Source organism: Delphinapterus leucas, chromosome 10, assembly GCF_059928025.1.
Source record: "Delphinapterus leucas isolate spDelLeu-1000000601 "Yukka" chromosome 10, BTC_Dleu_Yukka2, whole genome shotgun sequence".
In the NCBI taxonomy this organism is placed as follows: Eukaryota; Metazoa; Chordata; class Mammalia; order Artiodactyla; family Monodontidae; genus Delphinapterus; species Delphinapterus leucas.
Window position 1 is genome coordinate 65,488,726 of NC_143138.1, and position 7,692 is coordinate 65,496,417.

The 7,692-nt window shown below is 60.3% G+C and overlaps 1 protein-coding gene across 12 annotated transcripts in view; it reads right to left on the reverse strand.

Moving 5' to 3' along the window:
- The window catches only part of PLXNB1 (plexin B1), a 28,592-nt gene extending 21,154 nt beyond the window's left edge, over nt 1-7,438 (reverse strand). For 4 of the 12 annotated variants that reach the window (XM_089919245.1, XM_089919243.1, XM_089919242.1 and 1 more), the window contains exons 1-2: nt 5,399-7,435; nt 862-914 (exon numbers count right to left, since the gene is read on the reverse strand). The gene's annotated coding sequence lies outside the window, so the exon portion shown is untranslated. Of the gene's footprint in view, nt 1-861; nt 4,605-4,642; nt 4,729-5,398 lie in introns of those variants that run through there. The other 8 variants (XM_089919246.1, XM_089919244.1, XM_089919238.1 and 5 more) reach the window with 7 other exon arrangements.
- Between the last annotated feature and the right edge of the window lie 254 nt (nt 7,439-7,692).

Sequence of the window (7,692 nt, forward strand, 5' to 3'; positions counted from 1 at the left end):
TGGAAACTTCAACGCCGCCCATTCTCTGTAAGCACTAATCTCTCAGGAGACCTGCACCCCACACCCCTCACCCTGCCCTGCCCTATGTCATAACAGGGTCCAAGGGTAAGAGGCTAAAGGGGCAGAGACATGGGAAACATCCCATTCCCAGGGACTAGGGCCTGGAAGGGGCAGGAGGGCAAGGGATGGGAAGAAGGGACCCAGAACCCCAAAGAGAGAAAGGCACCCTCTGCATGGATGTCAGTTTCCTGGGCAGAAAAAGGGAGGGCAAGGTCTCATGGGCCACCTGCATGTTAGAGCAGGGTAAGAATTGGATGAAGGGCCTTTCAGGCTAGGAATCCAGAAGGGTAATAACCACAGAACCAAAGGGCCAGAGAGATGAGGGGGGTTAAGGCTGCCAGGGAGGGCTTCCCTGCTGGCTCAGTGGTTAAGAATCCACCTGCCAATGCAGGGGACGCGGGTTCGAGCCCTGGTCCGGGAAGACCCCACAGGCCGCAGAGCAACTAAGCCCGTGCGCCATAACTACTGAGCCTGCGCTCTAGAGCCCGCAAGCCACAACTACTGAGCCCACATGCCACAACTACTGAAGCCCGCGTGCCTAGAGCCCGTGCTCCGCAACAAGAGAAGCCACTGCAATGAGAAGGCTGCACACCGCAACGAAGAGTAGCCCCTGCTCTCCGCAACTAGAGAAAGCCCGCGCACAGCAATGAAGACCAAACACAGCCAAGATAAATAATTTTTTTTTAAAAAAGGCTGCCAGGGATAGGGCCTAAAAGGCTAGCTAGACCCCACCTTGGAGAGCCCTCAGCAGAGGTGGGAGTCACACTGCTCCCAGACACCTAGGTGTGAGGTCAGGCTCACCTGGCAAGGCCAGCTGGATCAGGAGACAACAGCATGCCCCGTGTGAGGGTCACCTAGCCAGGGAGAAAGCAGAGCATGAAGCTGGGGGTTGGGCTGCAGGCATTTGGGCTCCCCACCATGGAGGCAGCACAAAGGTACCTCTCCCGGCTGCCCAGTCTGCTGGTGGAGCTGGGCCCAGCCTGGCCCTCGGCCACCAAACACATTCCACAGGGACGCCTCCTCAGAGTCCACAGAGAGGGGGAGGGCAGCAGAACCAAGCACCCTCAGGGCCTGGGAAAGGGCAGCTAGGAAGGAGCTGCACGGCTGGCAGGGCCCAGTCAGGCCCCCACTTTAGTCCTGTGCCCCCTGCAGCCCGTTCTCGGCACTCTCCCATCCTCATCCTCTGGCCAAACTCTCCCCTATCAGGGTACCCTGGTACATACCCTCCACACAGGCCCGGGGCTGGCCTAGCCCCAAACCACCACCAGCACATAAGCAGACACATGCTCGCACACACCAAGAAGCACACATACCACCCACCCTGGATGCACACACCCACACACAAACACATGAGCACGAGCACACACAGATGCATGCACATACTGCCTGTGCATAGCGCACGGAGACACATACCCAGAAATACAGGCAAACATCCCACACAGACACGCTACCCACCTGCACTTAGACACCTGCACAAAGACACGTCCACAGAGACAAACTTTTTACACAAAGAAACATGCACTCCACACAGGCACATCACATGCACCCACCCACCCAAGACATACACACCACCACCCACTTTCAGACCCCACACACACAGACTCACGCACACTTCCCTGGTTTGAGCCCTAAGTCCTAGAGGGCTGCAGAAGCCAGGCCATCTCTTGCTATCTCCTCTCCTGCAGGTCAGAGCAGGGCTGGAGGGTGGGGGGCAGGGGGGATTGTCCTAAAGGAAGTCACCATACTAGATGTGCCCCACATCCCCAGGACCTTCGCAGACCTTGAGGGCCTGCTCTCCTCACAGACCCATCCTTGCAGGCTCCACCTGAAGCCAGGTGAGACCAGCCACCTTTCCCAGGCCTGGATGGTCTCCAGCCAGGAGCACCAAGATTGGTAAAGCACAGAGGACAGGGCATGCATCCCAAGCTGAGACACTTCCCCTACTTGCCTGTACCCAGGCGGCATGGCCCAGCCCCTCCCACCACCCAGCTGCCAGTCTGCCTGTTCACTCTGTTCCCAGAGCTTCCCAGGGTCCAGGTTGGCTCCTTCCAGCCAAGGCTCCCGGCAGGGTGCTCCTGAGGCTGGCCCAGAGTGAGCAGGGCTGGGCGTAAGGCTTGGAGGAGGGTCCAGCAGCCCGGTGGAAGCAGAGTACTGTGGCCACGGCCTGGCTGGGCAGTGCTCCCAAAATAGCTTGGGGGTTTCCATTTTTAGTGTGCAGAGAACAGGGCAGCTCTATGGGAGCAGGAACAAGGCAGCCTCTGTTTGCCACTGAGGGGGCAGGAGGAGGGGGCCAGCAGGGAGAGTCGTGAACCCGGCGAGAAGCCCAGGACTGTGGCAAGGCCAGGCTTCCCAGGAGCCCCCCACCTTGTTTCCAAGGGATGGGGGGAGAAAGTTTCTTCCTCTGGGAAGACAGGGTCTGCCTGAGGATGGGCAGAGGCCATCTCCCATGCTCAGCCACTGCTCAGTCCCTCCTACCACCTCCCGCCTAGGGATGTGCCTTGGGCAGAGGGTCTGACCCATCATTCGCTTACAAACATTAGCTCAGTGCCTACTTCAAGCCAAAGTTCTCCAGCCCTCAAAGGGCAGCAACCAGGACAATCCCTAAATGTAAAATCACAGCTGGGTCGAGTGGCCCACAGGAAGCGGATGGGCAGGATCAGAACAGCTCCTGGCAAGGCCACATAGGATACTGGAGGCCGACTCACGCTGGGAAAAGTGTGTCAGGCTTCTTCAATCACTGCCACAGGGCCGAGCAACCCTCGCCCTTCCCCACATACCATGGGTAGGAGGAGGACAAAAAGAAGAAGGATACATATTTCACTTAACCTCTGCCACTGGCCACAGAGCAGCTCCCAGCCCCTCCAGCTTACCCCCTCCCACCTCAGGGGAACTTCAAGCGATGTATCGGAGTACATCCCTCCTTCCAGAGTCTTTGGGGCACCCCAGGGCCTGGAGTATAAAGGTCAAGCCGTCCAGTCCACATGCTCTCCTGTGCGATCCATGCCAGTGCTCCCCCGCACATGCTCTTCGTTCCTGCCAGCCTGAACTGCAGGCTGTTTCACACTCCTCCGTGCCCACTCCCTCTCTATCCCATTAACTCTGGTGCCCAACCATCACCTCCCAGGGAAGCCTTCCCTGTCCCCCCATGCTCCTGAGGAGCCCACTACACATGGCCAGTGGACATCCCCAGCCACCACCCTCGTGTATATTGCAGCTCTGCCTTGGGCCCTCTAAGCTTCAGGTTTCCTATCTGGAGAATGGGAGGAGGGACTGCTCTGACCATTAAACGTGATATGGTGTGTGCCTGGCATTAGAGGCACCAACTGAGGCCACTCTTCTCCTTGTTCCACACTCCCACTCTTGAAGCTCCTTAAAGGCAGGGAATGTGACTTTTGATTCAGAGGCCCCAGTAACCAGGACAAACGTTAGCACAGAGCAGGTGCTCCTTACATGTTGAAAGAACCCTCATTTCACAGCCAAGAAAACCCAGCCAACAGGGGAGATATGGAGCCCACAATCCTCTCCAAGCCACCTGGCTTCTTGAAGGATGACACAGGGTCAGCCCCACTTTTATTAATGACGAGGCCAGAGCAGGCTGAAAAGGCTGGTTTGGAGCGGGGCCTCAGGTCCCCAACTTACACAGCTAGGATCTCTTGCCCACTCCCCAGATCTCAAACCCCAGCCAGAGTCACAGCCAAAGCCTAGCTCTTCTGGGCCCACCTTTCTCTGGACCGCTTCAGCAGGGCCCAAGGCTGCCTAACTTCTGTCTGCAAAGAGCAAGCACCTCTCCCCGCCCTCCTGGGGCTGTCCTCACCAACCAAGAGGGCTTATAAACTCTGCCCTTCAAACTGAGAGAGGGTTCATATCCCAGCCCTCATTTACCGAGTCGCGGGGATTAGAGGGGGAAACCGGCCTTTCCTTTCTGCCCTCGCTCTGCTCCCAGGGTCCACCCAAGAGAAGTTGCTAATTGACAGCGCAGGAGTGCACAGTGCTTACCCTGTTGTTTGTGTTGAGGTGGGGTGGGGGTGAGGGTCCACCATTTACCGGTGAGGACTCAAGGAGTGCTCATCAATCACCCATCGTCCGTATATATACGGCGGATGGGGGGCTGGGGCTTCCCCTCTGGGGGTGCGTGGCAGGGGGATCACAGGCTGCCTTTTGTCAGTTGCGCCGAGCGCAGCCTGGAAGGGCTGTTACTACGTAGGGGAAGCCTCGACCTCCCCGTCGACTTTTCCCCGACCCTCCTCCCTCCTCCCCGACCAGAGCAAGGACCCCACCAGTGGTCCTGGGAGGGCGGGGAAGAGGCCGGCCGGTCCCGGGCTGAGGCGGCTGCGGCGGCGTTGGCGAGGAGGGGGCGCGGAGGAGCAGCTCCACCTCCTCTGTCTCCCAATCGCGTTACAGGCGGAGCCGCCAGAGTTTCCCTTCGCGCGGAGAAGTATGGTCCCAACTCTCAGGACCGAAGCCGACCACCATTCACACGGGCTGCCCGGGCCCGGCGGCATCGAAGCTCCAGGCCCTTCCATCCCGGGGATGCGCCGCCTCGCCCCGGTCCCACCGCCCCGGCCCCGGGCCCCGCACTCACCACCCGGCCGGGCCCCGCAGGACTAGCACGCCGAGGCGGGCGCCGGCCGTTCCGGGCTCGAGATCTGCGCGCGCGGCGGCGGCGGCGGCCTTCCCCCCCCCCCCCGCCCCCCGCCGGAGGTGGGTCTGTTGGAGCCGCAGCTGTTACCCGGAGACCGAGGGGCGGAAAACTGCGGCCGCTGCCCGCCCCTCCCGCCGCGGCGCTGCCACCGCTGGGAACAAAGGAGACAAAGCCGCGTCGGCCGGGCCCGGCTCCGCTCCTTCCCCCCCTCGCCCGCCGGGCCGCCCTCCCCCCGCCCGCCGCCCAGGCCAGGCCGGAAGCAGCCGCGAGAGCCAGGCGCGCGGCCCCAAGCCGCCCGGGACCCCGCATTCCAGCCCGCCCGGCTCTGCACTTGCCGAGGGCGGGGGACTACACCCCTCCTTCGCCGGGTCGGGGAGGGGGGCGGCGGGGGCGGGCTGCACCACGGCGGTAGCCAGGGCAACGCGGACGGCGGCGGGAGGACGGTGAGGAGCGGGAACCCCAAGGACCGGCTGCCCCACCCCGCCCAGTCCCGCCGGGCCTCACCTGCGTGCCGCGCTGGAACCGGAATTGGAAGGCCTCCGGGATGGGAGGTGCCGGACTGGGGGTCGCGCTCTGCACCGCGCCCCGGCCTCTGCCTACCTGCCTGGCAGCGCCGGGTGGGACCCACGCCCCTCACCTGCCCCGCCTGTTCGCTGACCACCACCCCCGTGTGCGGCGCCGCGAGCTCCCTCTTACCTGTCCAATACCTGGTTCCTGTGGTCGTCCTCCTCCAACTTGAACTCCTAGGCGCCTTGTTTCTCCCCACCGCACCAGGTCTGCCCACCGGCTCTACTCCCAGGACTCCCAAACAGCCGGCGTCTCCTTCCGGCCCCCACCTCTGGCTGTGCGGGAAGAGCGCAGGCTGTGGGGTTGGGCCTGGGCTTGCGCCATCACTAAGCCAAGTAACCTGACCCCTGCCCCCCAAACACACACGCCTATTTGCTGACCGCCAAGTGGAGGTGATACCACACCTAGCCCGGCTGTTAAAGGAGAGCACACCGCTGCAAAAGTGCACAAGCAAGGGCACATTTCCTTCCAGACCTGTACCTGGGCCCGCCCCAAGCTGAGAAGCCTTGGGCAAGTCTGGACTCCCTCACCTGCAAATACTTGGGCCTTCCAAAGGAGGTACACTTGGGTTCTCTCCTGAGGCCCAGGTGTGCCCTCTGCTGGGCCCTCCATACCTTGCCCTGCCCACTGCAAAAACTCAGGAGCCAGGACCTAGCCCATCCTATTAGGACTTCTGGAGAGCTTTGGCTCATGGCCATTGGGACAGCCTCTTGGGAGGCAAAATTTGTCACACAGAGATCACTCTGGAAGCCCCCAGAGCCTCCACAGGCTTGGGGGAGCCTCAATCAGAAGGTTCTGGTCATCCATACTGGCTGCTGTCAGAAGAGCTAAATCACAGGCACCCTCTTTCCACCTGCCACCCATCAAGAGTCATCATTCTCTTATACCCGACTCTGCCTTCCAAATTCTCCCTCCCCAACTCCTCGGCTCGCTCCCTTCCCTCCACCTTCTATTCCAACACCTGGGTCCAGGACTCAGCACCTTGTCCCCACCAGGATGGCACCCCTTCCCTGGTTCCCCCGTCCCTGGCCTCTGGACATCAGAGTGGCCCTCTGGGTCCTCCACTTCATTCTCTAACTTTATGCTCCACAACTCCCCAACACCCATCACCACCTCAGCCAAGCTGGTGTGCTTCAAGGCCCTCACCCACCTTGCCTCTCCTGGCTGTGCAGCTTGTGGGGGGCCCCCTCCATGTGCCTGGAATCCTCCCCTCCCCAGACCCATTCACTCAAGTGCACACCCTTTAGGACCTACGTCACCCCAGAGGGGGACCTAGGACTTCCAAACCCCACAACACCCCTCACCTATACACAGACAAGTCACCTCCTACCCATCAGGAGGGTGAACATCCCAAGTGCAGAGGTCATTTCATCCCACACCCTCCTGGGGAATCCATTACAAAAAGAAAATGCCGTGGACAGAGTGACCAAATGATCAAGGGACCAGGGGCTCAGAGGTTCACATCACCCATGGGGCCACTTGGGCCATGCCCACTGCCCAGGCCTGAGCACAGGCTCCCAAGAGGGAGGGCATCTCATGGAAGCACTTCTGGCTCCACAGGCCTCTGCTGTGAGTCAGCTCTGCCCAGCCCACAGAAGCCCCTACCTGCAGACCCTGCACACAACCTCAGTGCACCCTGAGAGGGTGGGTTCTCCAGACCCACAGTGCAAGCCGAGTGCCTCCCCACTGCTCCTGTTTAGTCAAGGACACCCAAGGCCACCCATGGCCATTTATCCCAGGAGGTCAAAGGTTGCTGTTCTCCACTGAAAAGGAAGAGGTAAAGGGTTCTCAGGGCACTCTGCCTCCATGCCCCCCCAGCTGCACCTCCCACCTCTGGGAGGTCCCTCCCCATCACTGCCTCACCATTCACACTGCTGGTGGGCTGAGCTCTGCCCAAGGCTGTAGAGGTCAGCCCTAGGCTGTGTGTGGGACGACACCAGCCCAAGTGGTGCTGCCCAAAGCATTCTCTGCACCAGGGAACCAGACTGGCCGCCAATCCCTGTAATTATGTCCCCAGCAATATTTACTAACCATTCCCCCAATCTCTCTTCCCTGCTCTCCTCTGATCATTCCTCCAGTGTTAGAAACAGGAAGTTCTCCCCAACATGGCAGAGAAAGTGATCCCGAAGAGGGGCAGTAACCATGGTCACCAATGGGTGGGAAGCAGGCTAGGTTTTACTCACTGGAAATCATGGGCCACGTGACACAGGAGGGCTGGGCAAGTGGAGGACAGGCCAGGAAATCCAAAATGAAAATCCAGGCCTCAAGCGGTAAGTACATCCAAAATGATCCTGAACTGGGGGCAAGACCAAGAGATGAGAGAGGAACTAAAAGGGGGCGATTACCCTACTTCCAGGCCCAACCCTCGAGTCCCAAATCTCAATTTTCAATGGACAAAACCCAGTCTAACAAATTACTTTAAA